Below are 18,951 nucleotides of genomic sequence, written 5' to 3' on the forward strand. Positions count from 1 at the left end.
TCAAAATGCCATAGTTTTGGAAACATACCAATACATTGCATCCCATTTTTCATGAAAATTATCAGTGACACATCACAGTCTTTTTAAAGACAGTAGAGGTATTTCATTGTCCAAGGAGCATTTTTAGCAACATAACTGAGTGAGGTTAATTTCTGAGATGATTCCAATATTTTGTCATAATAGAGGCATTTCAAATGAAGTCAAAGTTTGCAGAGACATGCCAAAGTTATTTACATATTTCTAGAGACAAGTCAAAGATTTATTGTAGCTTCTAATGACATGTCAAAGTCTTTAAATACATTTTAGGGACATGGGAACATCATAGAAATGTCTTCAGATGCATTAAAGCAATGCCAACATTTTAGAGAGAAGTCTTTCTTTCATCATAATCTTAAATACAAATTGCATCATGTGAAAGTTTGTGGACACATGACAAATGGATGTTGTAATTATCAGAGCCATGTCCATATTTTTTTCATAGCTTTCTGAAACATAGCAAAGGTTTTTGGACCAGATGCCCAAAGGTATTTAGGTGCCTAACTGCCACTGAAGTTAAGGGGAGTTACACGCCCAAACATCTTTGAAGGTCTGGGCTTTCAAGCCTTGTCAAAATTTTGTAATAGAGCTAGAGTTATGTAAAAGTTTGTAGAAGCCTGCCAAATATATATCCAAATGTTGATAGATGTGACAAAGTATTGTCATAGCCTTCAAGTCATGTCCAAGTCTTGTCAAAATGTTAATGACAAGTTTCAGAGTAACAGCCGTGTTAGTCTGTATCCGCAAAAAGAAGAACAGGAGTACTTGTGGCACCTTAGAGACTAACAAATTTATTAGAGCATAAGCTTTCGTGGACTACAGCCCACTTCTTCGGTCCGAAGAAGTGGGCTGTAGTCCACGAAAGCTTATGCTCTAATAAATTTGTTAGTCTCTAAGGTGCCACAAGTACTCCTGTTCTTCTTTTTTCAAAATGTTAAGTGTCTCTGATCAATGTATTTTAGATTATATCAAAATTATGTCAATGGATGTGGTGATGTGTTCAAAGATTCGGCATACTGAACAAAATTAACCACATTTTCCTCATAACTGATGTTGCTTGCTCTTTGTAGAGGGAAGTTTTTATCAGAAAGGTAGAGTTTGGTTTGCCCCAAGGTAATATTGGCTGGGATTTTTAAACAGGGCCTAAGGGACTTAGATACCCTATTCCCATTGAAAATCAGCATCCACTTACTTAGCCCCTTTGAAAATGCCTTTTGAGAAGTTATATAAAACTTTTTCCATCTACAAGATGATCCTTGTTTTGCCCTAACAGGTTGCTTTCATAGTAGGCCTAAGGAACCTAACAAGATAGATTCGGTCATGCTCAGATTCCAGCATACCAGAGATATTTCCATACCATGCCAAGATTGTAAACTGGTGGATATAGGGCACAAGGGGCCAGGCAGTGGACCAAAAGTATATGTGTGTGCCCAGGGGTGGGACTCCTGGCACTCAACTTTGATGTTACAGATGGAGCGCACTGGAAACAATCACCATGTAACTGGCTATTCCTGCTTCATTGAAGGTATGCATGAAGACCCTTTCCTGGAGGCAAAGGATGGAAAGTAGGGCTGCTGGGTAGTGGAGCTGCCTTTCTTGCCTTAACAAGCTCAGGGACTTACCTTAATCTCAACCCATTTGGGCAAATCCTGTGGGAATTCTGCATCTGTATTCAGAGAACATGATATCCCTATGTCTTCGGAAAAGCTGGAAGAATAAAACAGCAGGAACTCAAGACATTTCACATACAGGGCAGCATTTTGCTCTTAGTCTGGATTCACATTCATTGTAATTATCTCCAACAAATTTCAATGGAATTATTCCCAATTTACAGCAGTGTAAATGAGGACAACTTCACCAGATTTTTGACACAGCACTCTGGGGATCCCATATTAACCACTGTCATATAATTATGATATGTTTTGTACAATGTATGCCGTGTGAGGTATCATTTTAAAAGTCTTGATCTGTTCAACATAAATTTACTGTTGGATTGTATATGCTATCATTGTGTATGAAGTTACAAAATTTAGCTATGTGTGTGTTACTGAAATATGGTGTGAAGTTGGGAACACCCACAACCAGCCTTTCAGGTACAACAATGGATAAGCCAGACGCACTGATGACCCATCAAAGGGAATCCACTTTTCCAACGGTCATCCCAGAAGACTTCTCAGAGAGAACACATAGACAATGGAGACTGCTTGATCAATCAATGCCACTCCTTGCATGGTGAGGTAGTACTCAAGAACTTTCCCAATCTCTTCCCTGGCCATTAATCACATTGACTATGGCTGAGATTTACAAAGAAGCTTAGGGGAGTTAGGCACTAATGGGAGAAGATTGCCTACTTCTCTTTGGCTTGGGCTGCACTGTAAAGCTTTCCCGCTGTCCTTATGTTGGCTAGGAGCATGAAAAAAATGCTGCAACTATATTGAAAGAACAATTATTGTGATGGCAGAGCTAATGTCATGCAGGGAGGTGGTGTAGCTATGCCGACAAAAGACCTCCTTTTGTCAGCATATGCTGCTTCTCCTCTAGGTGGCACTGTAGAAGGGGCACCATCACCTCCCAAACTTCTCCATGCAGCAGAGGATGGTTCTGCTGTGGCCTACATCAGTTTCCCCTCCTTAATGAGGTGACAGTGAGGTGAGGTTACTTAAAGAGCTTGGTCAAGGAGCAGCCAAACAGTCTACTTCACAGCTGTTTATCTCCCTCTAATAAAGCCCTCTGAAAGGAGCATTTGTACAAAGGTTGAAAAGCTCTCATCTCGGAGCCGGGATAAAACTTTAAAGTCCAAAAACAAAAATCTCTAGATTATAACAGCAGCTTCTTCTGCTGTACAGATTAAGGCTTCTCCACTGCCTGTGGAGCTCTGCAGTCTTCCCCCTGTTTGCTCATGATTTCTGCCAGCCTTTCTTTGTAGTCTTTCTCCTGCTTGGTTAAGGTCTACCCCAGGCCTCCTCATCTGTTATTCTTTCACCTAGTTCAGGCTCCTGAGGAACTCTCTTCTTTTGGAGCTTCCTTTCTTCTCAGGTAACTATCCCCAGGTTGATCTGGGTTGACTCATCCCCTTCAGTGGAGCCTGTAACAGGTAGGCTCGGCAACTGAATCCCTGAAACAGCCAGCTCTGTGACAGGCTCTGATGGCACAGCTATGCCAGTTTTCTAGACTAGACAGTCCATCTGGTCCCTTTGGAAATCCCAACCTATGTGCGCAGTAAGGCACCATTCATCATAAACAGGGGTATCAAGGTCAGGCCCAATGAGCACGGTACAGAAAAAAATGCAATGTGTATGTATCATTCTTAAATCATTGCCTAACACACACATCCTTTATTTGGCTTTGGGACAAAATGTGGGGTCTTTCTTTACAGTTCATGGAGGATAGGTCCATCAATGGCTATTAGCTAAGATGGGCAGGGATGGTGTCCCTAAGCTTCTGTTTGCCAGAAGCTGGGAATGGGCAAAAGGGTATGGATCACTTGGTGATTACCTGTTCTGTTCATTCCCTCTGAAACACCTGAGATTGGCCACTGTCGGAAGACAGGATGGGGGGCTAGATGGACCTTTGGTCTCACCTGGTATGGCCATTCTTATTTTCTCATGTACAAAGGTTTTACTCTGTACTTACTTGGACAACACTCTCATTGATGTTAAAGGAGAGTTTTGCATGATAAGGCTTGAATTTCAAGTGAGGCTGGTGGAGTTTCAATGGGATTTAAGCACTTAACCTCAACCTCTTCAGAAAACTCCACCCTCAGTAAAAACTGAGACCTAAATTCTATCACCCTTGATCACGATTTTAGTGGGACTACTCAAGGAGTAAGGTGCTACTCACTGAGAGGAAGGGTGGCAGAATCTAATCCCAAGAAAGGACATCTTTTGATCCACTGTGGGAAAATTGAAGATAAATGTGTCAACTAATGGAATTCACTAGCTGTTAGACAAGGAATTCAGCATGACCTTGCAGATGATACACTGAGTAGGGATTGTGCCAGCAATAGACTTATTCATTGTGTGACCTTGGCCACCCCACTTTCACGTCCTGGCCCTCAGTTTCCCTGTCTGTGAAATGGAGATAATGATACCAGTGGAAGTTTGTTAGGAAATAGAATTGCCATTCTATGCACACTCCAGAAATGTTCTTTCATCCCTAATCAGAACCAAACACTGAAATGTACTGAAAAATTAAATTTCTAAAATATTTCATTTTAGTGTAAACAGAGTCAGGATGAGCTCTACCCTGACATCTGGTGGTGAATTATGGCAAGTGTGGAAAAGAACTCCAGGGGCTGATCTTGTTTGCATAGGCACACCCACCCGCGTGGCATGAAACAACAGCAACTGACAGTGGTTACTTTGGCTGGTGTGAGATCCCCAGTTTCTCTGTTATTGGGGCAGGAAGAATAAAGTTTTGTTACCCTGATTCTGTGAATCAAGGCCAGTGGAACTGTTGTACAACAGAAGAAATGAGTGAGTCCTTCACCATTACCTAAGTAGCACTTGCTTGACAAGGGGCATGGGTTACAAAACCCAGTGAATTGAGAGAGAGAGGATAGGGGCAGGTATTTGTATTGGATGGTATGGACCCATCTCTGAGAGCTTGAAACACCAACTGCATCACCTTCTTTCTCTACTGTTGAATGTCAGATCTAACTTTGATTCCATTAGGAGTCTAGTTACAGGCTGCTGAGCTGAATTCACTTTGACCTAATGGTGTACCAGCACTGGGACTCCTCTACTCTGAGCTGAAATCACTAAGAGATGAAATCACAAAAGAGTTAAAGTTATTAAGTGCTGTGTTAACTAGTGGGGGAGCCTGAAGCTATATTGCTAAGCAGCTGGCAGAGCAATTTGTGGGGATGACTGGAGGAGCAGTGAGCGGCGCAGAGCCTTGCGGGGACGGTTGGAGCGGCCCAAGGAACGGCAAGTGGAGCTGTTTGCGGGGATGGCTGGAGTGGCTCACAGGTCGCAGAGCAGAGCAGCTTGTAGAGCGGAACAGTTTGTGGGACAGCAGGAAGCGGACTGGCTCATGGTGAAGGCTGCGGCGGAACCCCACGGAGAGACGTCCGGCCTCGGATAACGTAAGGTGCCCCTTAACACCCTGCGTGCCCCCCTTTTACTCTGGGGCTGCACTGACCAGGGACAGAGACTTTGGGGGGTGTTGGACTTTGGGGACTCTGGGTGATTTTTGGGTTGCTGGATTCAAGAACCAAAGGGAAAGAATACAGCCCAATTTGCTGGGGTGGGTTTTTTTGCTCATGGTTGTGTTATGAATCCTGTTTGTGGTGTTTTTCCAATTTAATGCTGATGTCGTTTACCTCATGTTATTAAACATTTTCTGCTACACTCAGACTCCGTGCTTGCGAGAGGGGAAGTATTGCCTCTTAGAGGCACCCAGGGGGTGGTATATAATTGTCCCAGGTCAGTGGGTGGGGGCTCGAGCCATTTTTGCATTGCGTTATTGAAACGGAACCCCTAGATACAGAACCCGGCCCTTGTTGCTGCCAACTTAGATGGGTAGAAGGGTTACATTAGAAACATCACAATTACATTACTGAAATAAAATGTGGTGATGAGGTTGAAATATTTCTTATCAACTTTAGCATTATATTATAAATTATAGTATAATATAGTGTAATATACATAAATTATAATATAACACAAAATTCAGAATGATAAATTCAATATGAGACATTTTGACCAAATTGAAACAAATCTATTTGCTAATTTCCCTTTAAAAGATGTTCACATGAGAAATGTTCATTTCACTGAACTTGCATTTTTCCAATAGAAAACAACACTGGAAAGCTTCCTATCAGCTGTAATGTAACCTGCTTTGAAAAGTGCTTTCAGATCTATGTGTGTAAAATCTATGAACCTTTGGTTTAGAATTTTGCAACTGATATAAAAATGGAACATATATAATTTTGAAAATGATACCAAAAACCACAGTGGGACCATTTTGGTATTTGTTGCAAAACTAGTAATTATGAGTGAGGGTGGGCAAGTGTCCTGGTTGTATTGTTGTGTCTGAGGGATTTTGTGTGGATTTGTGAAAGTGGTAAATCAGACAGGTGTGCTGCGGTGAGGGGCTAAGCTTGTTTGGGGCTATTGTGTGTGTGCTGGTTGTGTTGCTATGTTAGTGACAATCTCTGCCCCAAAGAGATTACCATCTAAATAGAAACGATGTATAAAGGGTGAAAGAGGAAACAATTTATCCAAGGTTACACAACAAGTAAGAGAGAGATCTGGCAACACAACCCAGGTGTCCTGACTTCTAGTACAGTACCCATCCCACTGGGCTATGCTTCACAGGCACTGACTTTTTACTTTTCCCTGGGGGTACTCCACTCTTGTTCCACCTCAGGGCCCCGTCCCCAGTCCACCCTTCCCCCAAGGCCCTTCCCTTGCTCTGTTTCCTCCCCCAAGACCCCGCCCTTGCTATGCCTCTTCCGACCCCATTCCACTCCCTCCCCAAGGCCCCCACCCGCCCACCACTTGCTGCTCTCCACCTTCCCCCAAACCGCTCCCCAAGCCGCCAACCAGCTGATCGGTGATGCTGCAGAATAGCTGTGTCTGATGAGTGTTGAGCACCCACTATTTTTTTGGGAGAACCCACGGAGTCGGTGCCTCTATGCCCTGCTGCCTTTCACTTAAATACTTGAATTATGCTGTAGGGAAATAGCCTAAATTGTACACTGAAACAAGACAACAGGAGGCTATCATTACAACTGGGCAAATCACAGATTTTTCCAGTTCAACCAGCAAACCAAAAAATCATAACACTCTCTGCTTGATTTAGAAGAGGGAAGTGAATCCAAATCTTCTATCTATGGAGAGTACCAAAAGCACCAGCTATTGTGGTATTCTCCCTCGGTTTCTCTGTGGCCCAATGGATATTTAGGTTTTTGTTCAATGTGAAACAGCATCAGCAGGAGAGATTCAGAGCAAAGCATCCCACAATGGCCTGTAGCCTCATGGCTATAGGATGCTTATCTGTGACAGGGACTCTGAGTTCAAGACTCATCTTTATAACAGGGATTCTGTCCTGGATCTCTCATATTCTGGGCAGAGGCCCTTGTCAGTTATAAGAGATAGATGGCCTGAAGGTTATAAAAGGTTGATGGTTTTTTTTTTTTAAAGCTGGCCCTGAGGACCTTTTTCTTACCCCAAATTAATTGGGTCAAATTCACAAATAGTTTCAGGTTTACTGAAATTGAATTTTTCTGCAAAGCAATTATTCATCTGAAAAATTTCACTCGTTCCTACCCATTGTCCACTTGGCACTAGAAAATATGGCATAGGGAATAATCCTTACTGGACAGAAAGGGTGGGTGGAGATGGAGTGATGTCCTACTCGGACTCACTCAAGTCTAATTTCTATGGGCTCATTGAAATAAACCTATCTTCCTTAGGCTCCTTGACAAATTCCAGCCTAAGCAGCATTTTTTAAAGAAATTAAGGTTTCGTGTGGGATTTTCAAATGCATCTCTACAAGACTGACATCTTTTGAAAATCCCACCAGGTGTTGAAATGCCTTTAAATACCCACCCCAGACCCCCTTCTTTGTCTGAATGGTCTAGAGAAGGAAGATCAGGAGCTTCTCATCATACAAGAACAAGAGAACATTCAATGAAATTTAAAGGTGCCAGCTTCAAAACTGCTAAGAGGAAATACATTTTTCACATAACATGTACTTAGTCTGTGGAACTCACTGCCACTGTAATCCATCAAGCCAAAGAATTTAGCAAGATTCAAAGAGGGATTGGACATTTACTTGAACAATTATATGCAGTTTATAACAGTTAATGATAACAAAATATTTGGAAGCGATATAAAAGTTGCATAATTCTGAGCATAAACCAATGTTGAACTATTAGAGATCAGGATGAGAGCTAATGTTGGGGGCAGATTATCCCATATCTGTTACTATGGGATTCTTACACCTTCCTCACCGAATCTAGCCAATGAGGTTGCTAAAGATGTCCTAAGACCCACATCCCCTCTCATTGAGATAGGCACCTAACAACTCCAGGCTGCCGGGGATGTGCCTCCCTCTGGTTGGGATTCTCAGCTGTGAACCCTCTCTTGGCATTAGGTGTCTACACCACCTTTGAAAGGAGGAACGCTGTGAATAAATAATTTTTAAATGGCATTGTCATAGAAGGACAGGATCCTCAGTCACCAGCCTCTCTTGCAAGTGCTCCAACCACCAGGTGACGGAGTCAATCTCACATTCACTCTCTCTCTCTCACTTGCCCATTGAGTCTTTCCTTAGTGATTCACAGTGGTATAGTTTCAACCAGGAGAGACTGAGGGAGCCCACTATCAGAGTGTCCCATAGTCCAGTGTTTAGAGCAGACACCTGGAAAGTGGCAGATCCTTGTTCAAAACCCTCCTTAGACTGAAGTGGGGACTTGAATGAGGTTCTCCCACTGTACAGGGAGATTTTGGCATACTAGCAAAATACCTAGACCACCATTGATGATTGGAATATCGGTTGTCACGCTTATGGTCAAAAGGAGCGAAATCAGCTGGTTTAAGCAGGCCTCTGCAACAGCCTCACCACATATAATCAAGAATCCAGGAAGGGAGGGGATCAAGGGGCAAGCCGACCCTTTGTCCTTCCTGGTGAGATCTCTGTTCAAACTGCTGAGATATGTGTTTTAGAGAAAAAGGAAGCCTATCTATATCTGACATGGGATGTGTTTGTTTGTGAGAGCTCTCAAAACACGGGCTCTGCAAAAAAACACCTCTGTCTAATTGATGGTTTAGGAAAAAAACTCTTGCTTAACATTTGAAATTGCTTGCTTAACATGTTTTTTATTGGAATATTATTGTTACACTAACCCAAATAAATAAGGGGAGGAAGTATGAAGTAGGTGGACTCTTCAGGGACACAGTTTAGGGTCCCCAACGGCATCTGAAAGACAGGCCAATTGGATGACTCAACTGTCATACCACTTGAAGACTACTCCCCCCAGATCAGGTCCTGCAGCAACAGTAAGGAGAGGGGAACACTGGTCTTTCCCCAGTTTATGAATTGTACTGGGGCATAGGTGTCTTCACTCCTGGTGTGGGGCTGCATGCACAGAAGCGGAAAGTTAAACACATAGATGTCTGGGGACCTCCAACTGCAGAAATGTAGTTGCTGAATGAATTTAGGTGCCTACATGGTATGGGGGCACCTGATTTGGGGGGGTCTCTTTGAATCCCAGCAGGTCCTGATTCTGGCATTTATGTGCCTAAAATGGCAGTTAGGTGCCTAAATCCTTTGGAAATCTGGCCCCTACTGAGATTTTAAAAAGTTCCTTAGCAAGTCTTGACCATATTTACAATGCTTTTTAAAATCCCACTAAGGCACCCGCCTGCATCTTTAGGTTCATAAAAACCTCTGATAATGTGGCTCTTAGGGCCAGATTGTGAAAGGTATTTAAGGTGACTGGTGGGATATTCAAAGGGAATCTAGGTGCTAAAATCCATTGAAATTAATGTCTAAATGTATAACTGGTTTTGAAAATCCCACCAGTAACACCTAAATATCTTTCAAAATCTGGTCCTTAGTTTCTTAGAATAAGAGACATTAAAAGTGCAATGAGCCAGATTCTCAGAGGATAGATAGAGCACATTCACTTCAGGGGAGATACACCAATTTACACTAGCTGGAGATCTGACCTATAGACTCCAATGGATCCACACTCCTATACATAGGCTTGTCAAAATTATTATTTGTTAAATAATTTTGACAGATAATGTCAATATAATATCAAAAAAGAAATAGATAAATTCATGGAGGATAGGTCCATCAATGGCTATTAGCCTTTGCTTGCCAGAAGCTGGGAATGGGCAACAGGGAATGGGTCACTTGATGATTACCTGTTCTGTTATTTCCCTCTGAAGCACCTGGCATTGACCACTGTCGGAAGATCGGATGCTGAGCTAGATGGATCATTGGTCTGACCCAGTATGGCCGTTCCTACATTCTTATGTTTAATATTTATTTTAAAGATTTTTTTTTAAAACTACATAAACTTTTACAATTGCATGAAATTAGGAGGTGGAGGATCAAACAACCACTTAATGAGAGCAGACACTGAAATTTAAAAAAATGAAAGATTTATAGACTGTTAGAATATCAGTTGTCAACCTCATGTCAAAATACACAAAGTGAATAGCCCTTAAGTCAACAAACCCTACCTGTTTTTACAATTTTTGATTTTTGCTCCTCTAGCAAGCCTAATTCAAAAGTCTAAATCATTGGATTTCGACTCTAATACATTCTCAAGCAACATTTTTCATACTTTGCCTATCGATACATATCAGTTATTATGGATAATAATGCTTTGTGCATGTACGGTGAAATCAGCATTTACCAACACAAATCTAACCCTTCCCAGCACAGTAGCAGAGTGTGGGACCCAATAAACTTATCCCCCATTTCATTTGAACCTAAAAGTCCTCATAAAGGCAACAAATTTCCTGACAGATTTCCGCAGGGAAAATGTTTTACTTCTTTGTTTCTGAAACTATATATGAGGGGATAGACCAATGGGGTTAGAACGGTGTAGAAGACCAAGAATATTTTCTTTAAAAATGAAGGTGGTAAGGTGATAGGGAACAGCCAGCATGGATTTGTGAAGAACAAATCATGTCAAACCAATCTGATAGCTTTCTTTGATAGGATAACGAGCCTTGTGGATAAGGGTGAAGCGGTGGATGTGGTATACCTAGACTTTAGTAAGGCATTTGATACGGTCTCGCATGATATTCTTATCGATAAACTAGGCAAATACAAATTAGATGGGGCTACTATAAGGTGGGTGCATAACTGGCTGGATAACCGTACTCAGAGAGTTGTTATTAATGGTTCCCAATCCTGCTGGAAAGGCGTAACGAGTGGGGTTCCGCAGGGGTCTGTATTGGGACCGGCTCTGTTCAATATCTTCATCAACGACTTAGATATTGGCATAGAAAGTACGCTTATTAAGTTTGCGGATGATACCAAACTGGGAGGGATTGCAACTACTTTGGAGGACAGGGTCATAATTCAAAATGATCTGGACAAATTGGAGAAATGGGCTGAGGTAAACAGGATGAAGTTTAACAAAGACAAATGCAAAGTGCTCCACTTAGGAAGGAAAAATCAATTTCACACATACAGAATGGGAAAAGACTGTCTAGGAAGGAGTACGGCAGAAAGGGATCTAGGGGTTATAGTGGACCACAAGCTAAATATGAGTCAACAGTGTGATGCTGTTGCAAAAAAAGCAAACATGATTCTGGGATGCATTAACAGGTGTGTTGTGAGCAAGACACGAGAAGTCATTCTTCCGCTCTACTCTGCTCTGGTTAGGCCTCAGCTGGAGTATTGTGTCCAGTTCTGGGCACCGCATTTTAAAAAAGATGTGGAGAAATTGGAAAGGGTCCAAAGAAGAGCAACAAGAATGATTAAAGGTCTTGAGAACATGACCTATGAAGGAAGGCTGAAAGAACTGGGTTTGTTTAGTTTGGAAAAGAGAAGACTGAGAGGGGACATGATAGCAGTTTTCAGGTATCTAAAAGGGTGTCATAAGGAGGAGGGAGAGAACTTGTTCACCTTAGCCTCTAAGGATAGAACCAGAAACAATGGGTTTAAACTGCAGCAAGGGAGGTCTAGGTTGGACATTAGGAAAAAGTTCCTAACTGTCAGGGTGGTTAAACACTGGAACAAATTGCCTAGGGAGGTTGTGGAATCTCCGTCTCTGGAGATATTTAAGAGTAGGTTAGATAAATGTCTATCAGGGATGGTCTAGACAGTATTTGGTCCTGCCATGCGGGCAGGGGACTGGACTCGATGACCTCTCGAGGTCCCTTCCAGTCCTATAATCTATGAATCTATGAATCTATAAAAATGTATTGGAGTGTTGACGCGTGGCATGATGTAGAGGAGCAGTGTGGAGCACTATGGAGGAGCAGGTGGAAAATGCCTTTTGCTGTTCGGTGGTGGAAGGGATTCTCAGGACAATGATGATGATACAAACATAGGATGCCAGCGTTAACAGAAATGTGGGTAGGGCACATATGGTAGAGAATGAGAAATCAGCTAGGGTGAGTAAGTGGGTATCACTGCAGGAGAGTTTGATCAATGAGGTGAAATCACAAAAGAAATGGTCAATTTCCTTAGGACCCACAGAACATTAACTGGGACCTCAAATACTCAATGATGCTGTTTGATCGCAAAGCTGCTTATCTATCACCCTGCACTCTCGGGCTTCCGGACCCACAGACAAAGCCTGGGGGGAACCACTCCCATTTATACTAGCTGGACACAAGGCTCTTGCTCGTGTTGTACAGGAGTCTAAGCGACCCCCATGTTATACACTGAGCAATGAGGGCTCCCTCCGTGTGGGCAGAGGCAAGACCCTGCGCTCCAGGGATGAGGTAGCTGGTGGACAGACCCCGCCGGAGCGGGGAATGTCGGCAGGCGCCACTCTGCCTTGGAAGGAGTCATCTCCACTTGAGCAAGTGAGACTCCCCGCAACCACCAGGCACCTCTTCCGTCAGTAGACGGTGACCCTGACTCCGGGAGAGACCCCCGGGAGAGCAAGAGAGAGACAGGGTGTCCCTCGGCTGGGCCCCCTGGGGCGAGATTCAGCCCATCTGCAGCGGGGTACACAAGGCACTAGGTGGAGAGGGGAAGAAGCGAGAGAGCCAGGCTGGAGGCCTCTGGGCTCTGCTCCCCTCTCTGCACCAGCCTGAGTGGGGGGCCTCAGGGCTTTTCCCAGCGTGTACCCAGCTCACACAACCTTGTGACATAGGTCCAGGCCAAGCCTTCGGAATAAGGGGAGAGAAAAGGGCAATGCTGCCTCTGCCCGGGCTGAGCAGGGAATCACCACACCCGCCTGGAACTGCCCTCTGGGGACCCTGCTGGGATTGTAGCTCATTGAGACTTCCAGAGCCTGGACCCATTGCAGTCACACTATGAAGGAGAACAGAAACACCTGCCTTTAAAATTCAGCTGTATCTGGGGTGACCCACCTGTATTTCAAGTTCACTAAAAGAGGACACTGCTGCGGGGGGGGGGGGGGAGCTCGAGGCGGTATTTCGGGGTTCTGGAGGAGTGTGTGTGTACTGGGAGATGGTATTTGGGAGGTGCTGGACAGAGTATTTGGGGTGTGTAAGGGGTGTGTGTATCCTGAGAGGGGTGATGAGGGTGCTGGAAGGGGTATTTGGGGGTGCTAGAGGGGGTATTTAGGGAGTGCAGGAGGGGCTATTCATGGTGCAGGAGGGGTATTTCGGGAGATGCTGGAGGGGTGTATGTGTACTGTGAGGGTGTATTTAGCAGGCGCTGGAGGGGATATTGGGGGGTGCAGGAGGTGGTGTTTGGGGGTAACTGGAGGGGTGTGTGTGTACTGGGAGGGAGTATTTTGGGGAAATGGGGGGATATTTGGGGGGAGCTGGAGGGGTGTGTGTGCTGGGAGGGTTATTTGGGTGTGCTGGAGGAGGTAACTGGGGTGGGGGCACATACTGCAGGTGGGAGGCAGTGTTGCTCCCTGTCATGGTGGCAGGGTGGCTGGTGCAGGCCTGAGACTCAGCACCAGCCCATCAGTCAGCGCCTCACTGCAGGAGTGGGGAGCTGGTGCCTGGCCCTGTCACCCCTCCTAGCCAGGCTCTGAAGCCCAGTGGTGGGGCAAGAGGCCTGGCCAAGAGGCGTTTGGCGGCTTTGCTTATCTGGCGGGCTGGGGCGGGCTGGGGTGAGCAGGATCCAGCAGCTGTGGATGCAGGGGAGGGACCAATTGGGGTACAGTGACAGTTTTCCCAGACATTTCCTCTTATTTGAAAAATCCACCTGGACGGAGGGCGGCGAATGGAAAGAGAGGTCATGTCTTGGAAAACCCGGCCATATGATAACCCTCACATTATCTAGGAGGCTGAGGAAGCGCAGCCCTGCACTCAGCGTGATGGCATTTCTCTGTCTGTGTGATAAATGAAGGGTAGCTCCATTTTATGGACCCAGCCAGCCAGTTAGCTATAAAATCCCTCTTAGTAGCTGTTCTCTACTTGCTCTACCTGTAAAGGGTTAAAATAAGTGAGTGGACACCTGGCCAGGAGAGCCAATGGGAAGGCTAGAACTTCTTAAAATTGAAACAAGACTCCCCCTTTGTCTGTCTGTTGTTGTTCTTCCAGAGCGAGGGAACAGGAAAAAACTATGCTGTAAGAAGCTTGGGGCCATGTATGAAATAATCATCAGGCACATACCTAGAAGCTACTCATTTAAAACCGAAGATATGTACGTAGATCAGGAAATGTTTAGCAAGAGTCAATTAGGTTTATCCCTTTTATTTCTTTATGGCTTGTGGACTCCTCCGTGCTAACCCCAAATGCTTTTGTTTTGCTTTTAACCTTTAAGCTGCACCTCAAGAAAGTTATTCTTGATGATTAATCCTTGTGTTTTTTTTTTAATCTAGCAATAGCCTGTGTTTCCAGATGTTTTCTTTCTTTTTGTTTTTAATAAAATTTCCTTTTTTTAAGAATAGGATTGGGCTTTTGTGTACTAAGAGGTTTGTGCACGTTATTTAATTATCTGGTGGCAACAGCTCATTTCCTCTGGCTTCTTTCTCAGCTCTTTCCCGGAGTGGGGGGTGAAAGGGCTTGAGGGTACCCCACAGGGAAGATTCCCCAAGTGCGCCTTCCTGGATTCTCAGAGGGGTTTTGTACTTGGTTGGTGGCAGCATTTACCAATCCAAGGTAAGAAAAAACATGTATTTTTGAGAGTTTAATACAAGCCTGGAGTGGCAAGTATTAACTTTTGGAGTCCTTGCGGGCCCCCCACCTTCTGCATTCAAAGTGCCAGAGTGGGGAATCAGCCTTGACAGTCTGTCTGTCTGTATTTATCTAACATGGCAAGTTTTGAAAATCACATCCAATCAATTCCAAAATGTCAGGAAATGTCCTACACCCTTGTATTCCATTTTAGTTTCACTTTAACTGTCAGTTTCCTGGTTTCCAATGCTTTCTTTTGGGGTAATTACAAATTCCTTCTAATATAGTTACTCTAAATTACTGATACATGCTATCATCCTTTACTGCATCATAATGTTGTGTGTAACTGGTAATACTCTGAAGGTTGAACAGGTTATGCTGTCTTGGAATGACACAGAGGTTGAATCTGTTTAAATACAGACCTGCAACCAGGGCCCCATAGACATGTTATTATTTCTAAAAACTATTAGGTCCTAATTCCTGGTAATCCCTAGTTGCTCCTGGGTTGCTCCTGAGTGGTACAAAGCAGCCAGAGCAAACTGCCCAGTGAAACTGACATTAGTTAGATTGTAAGATGCATGGGGCAGGAACTGTCTTGTTGTTCTCTGTTTGTACAGCGCCTAGCACAATGGGGTCCTGGTGAATGGTGATCCTCAGTGCTAGGAAAATACTACTACTGACGACGACGATGATGATGATGAATGGCTGTTTTGAACTGTCAGAAAAGTGTGAAGTACCTAGTTTTGAAGATGGTGCTTTGGTTCCTGAAGCTGCGAGAGGGGCTACAGACAGATGCAGAGATGGAGTGATGGTCAGATGGGGGCTTCGGCCTTGAGCTTATCCCCAGAGCGACCAGGAGGAAGAGCCAGTCTGGTGGTGACTGATGTGCCCCATTGACACAAGGGGAAAATTTTGAGCAGAACTAACAAACATGAAAACACTCAAGAGGCGAGAAGAAGCAGTGTCATTTTTTTATTCAGTGAGCTGGCTGCTGAAGTTTTGAATGTTGAGGAGAAGGAGGGATATGTTTCTCAAGAAAATGTCCCCATTTTTCAGCCAGCTCTATTCATTTTTTGTGAAGTGTGTGAAAGAAGAAATTCCCCCAGTGAAAACGAGAGACTTGTTATCGGGGATAGGGGATATTCCATGAACATCTGGCTGGTGGGAGGTCCTCTAGGGGTAGGAAGGTAGCTACAATCTAGCCTCATGTTTATACAGTCCTTTAAACAGTAGAAGATTCTACCAGCTATAGTTAGGGTTGTCAGAACCCAAACCCTTTAACTGTGGATGGACCTGATGCTTTTGAGTTAATAGTGCCTCTTTATCAAAACAAAAAAACTACTCAAAATTGGAAAAAAATGGTTTTCAGCTGGATTTTTGGTTTTCCAATAAAAAATGAAATATTTTTGAGGCAAGAAGAGACAGACTGGGAAAAAGCAATTTTGCATCAAAAAAAGTTTGGAAAAATGTGGATGCCCCACCAATTCTTTCAGAACCTTGACCTGGGGACAAATCTGGTTTAGGCCATGTCTACAACAGAGAGTTTACGGTGGCACAGCTGCACTGAGTGGTGGTGGCTCTGTCAGTGGGAGATGCTTTCCCACCAACATAGCACTGTCTATGCCAGCGCTTCTGTCAGTGTAACTTATGTCGCTCAAGGGGTTGTTTTTTTCCACACCCCTGAGCGACATAAATTATATTGACAAAAGTGGTAGTGTAGACATAGCCTTATTCTTATGTGAGAGTCACACAGGGACTAATCCAAAGCCAAATGTAGTCAGCAAGAGTCTTTCAAATGACGTAGATCACCGGGCTTTGGATCAGACTCTTTCTGACTCCAGGACCCCTTAGTGCCAAGGGGACAAAGAGACTTGGCTGGGGTGGCGCATGACTACCATGATGGGGTAAAGGGCCTAGCTGAAGATCCTCACTGGAGTGAGAAGATTGGAAAATGCAGTTAGGACAAAATCAGAAGAGTTCATGGGACCATATATTGATTTTGTTGAAATTTTCTATGGGAAATTACTGAACGTATTTTGGTTTTGGATAAGGTTGCTTGCACTTTTGCAAAAAATATGTTGGAATATTTAATATCTCATAAGAATCTGACATTTTGGCTTTTTGGGATGAAACCAAATTTCAAAATTTCAAGTTTGCTGACAGCATGAAAAATCCATTTTTGGCCTGGCCTAATAAAAATATTTACCCTCCTTTGAGAAACACTGTTATAATGGGTGTAGAGAACATGATATGGGCAAGTGAGAAAACAGTCAGCTCCAATTTTTCCAATGCAGTTACTCTTGATTTACACCAGGGTAAGTGTGAGAGGAGAATGAGCTCCTCTGATTATTTTACATTGGGTCATAATTCCCAATGGGATTACAATCACACAGCTATGTAATGCACAAAGTTTTCTTTGATTCTAAGTAAAGGCAACAGATCTGTGTTCAAGTCTTACATAAAAACATAACAATGGACATACTGGGTCAGAGCAAAGGTCCATCTAGCCCAGTATTTTGTCTTCTGACAGTGGCCAATGCCAGGTGCTCCAGACAGAATGAACAGAACAGGTAATTATCAAGCGATTCACCCCCTGTTGTCCAGTCCAAGCTTCAGGAAAACATATAAGAAGACTTTTTTTAAAGTCATTATTTGTGAAGGCAAAAGAGTGAGATTGAGATGAATCATTCACATAAACTTTTTCTTTTTCTTTCTTCCTTTTTCTTTCTTTCTCGAACACTTCCTCCTCTCTCCCTTTAAAGTGATTTCTTAATTTTATTTTCAATGGCTTGCACTTCCATGGGAAGTGATCTCTCGACTTCAGTTCGGAGCAAGTGGGAGATGGAATGTCTGAGGAATACATTTTCTCTGTGGCTCAATCCGATACATGATTTTCCAGCTCTGCAAAAATCCACTGATGTTTGTTCCTTGAAGGATGGAGAGGCAGGGTGGGAAGATTCATTGTGGGTCTGTCCACACTGGTAAAATGGCTCAGAACACACCTTGACCTGACAGTGCTGGCAGCTTCAGTGCCATGTGCCACCAGCCTCCTCTGGCTAAATCCAAGGAATGAGTTTAGTCCATAAGGGACAAATTGTCAAGGCCCCATGCTCACATAAATCAGGGATGGGCATCGTTTTAAGAACGTGAATAGAATAGAATCTGACTCCTGGTTAGGAAGAAAACAATTCAGTGATAGAGCGTGGGGTATTGATACACAACTGCAGTTATTGCTGTAGCTCCATAAGCAGGCTGAACCCACTTTCTTCCCTGCCCCATCTCTTCTCTTCCCCTCTGGTAGATGCATAGGGAATCTCCTAGCATGGGCCACCTAATTTGTCTCTCCTTTCCTGGACTAATCCATGACCTCAAAGGAATAATTGTGATCTATTACCTCTTACTAGCCACCAGAGGACACACTGGATGCACGAGGTAAAGACAAATATTCCCTTTGAGTAAAGCAAGTGGGCTAAATATCTTCTTTTAAAAGACAGCTCTGACAAATGCTGCATTTAATAAATCCCTTTGCAGATCAATTCCAATAGCCAGGGAAAAGTGGTTTCAGTGCACAGCCATTATGGATAAAAGCAAGGGGAACAAAGAAAATTGCACTGCAGAACTTTGAAGGAATGGGAAGCACCACAGATGGGGCTACAGAATAAGTGGAAAAGCACAAAGGATTAATTGTGAAGAATGGGGCTATCCTGATGCTAATCACAAAAAAACATAACTTGAATCAATGTTTGTGGAAAAGGCTAGAGAGCAAGGTGCAGTATCCTTGCTTGTATATTCATTGTAACCTGGGGGGAATCTACTTTTGAAATTCTCTGTACAGGAACATTGAAAGAAAGAAAGAAAGAAAGAAAGAAAGAAAGAAAGAAAGAAAGAAAGAAAGAAATTAAAGATTTCTGAAAAGCAAAAGGGACTGTTGCTTTTGTGTTTAAAGAAAGGGCTACCTCTTCTGCTTTGATAAGTCTCCATAGCTCCACTGAAGTCTTTGTGCCTACCTCAGCTTATACCAGGTGAGAGTTCTTTGGGCCCCAGCCCTGTAAGACAATCGGTGATTTCCCTTCTCCTCTGAGGGTGCTCATAGAATCCAAACTGCATTTCTATTGCACAGCTCAGCACAGTGATGTGATCAACTCCATGAGGATACCTGGGACATGAA

The sequence above is a fragment of the Malaclemys terrapin genome, chromosome 12 (genome assembly GCF_027887155.1).
Source record: "Malaclemys terrapin pileata isolate rMalTer1 chromosome 12, rMalTer1.hap1, whole genome shotgun sequence".
NCBI lineage: Eukaryota > Metazoa > Chordata > Testudines > Emydidae > Malaclemys > Malaclemys terrapin.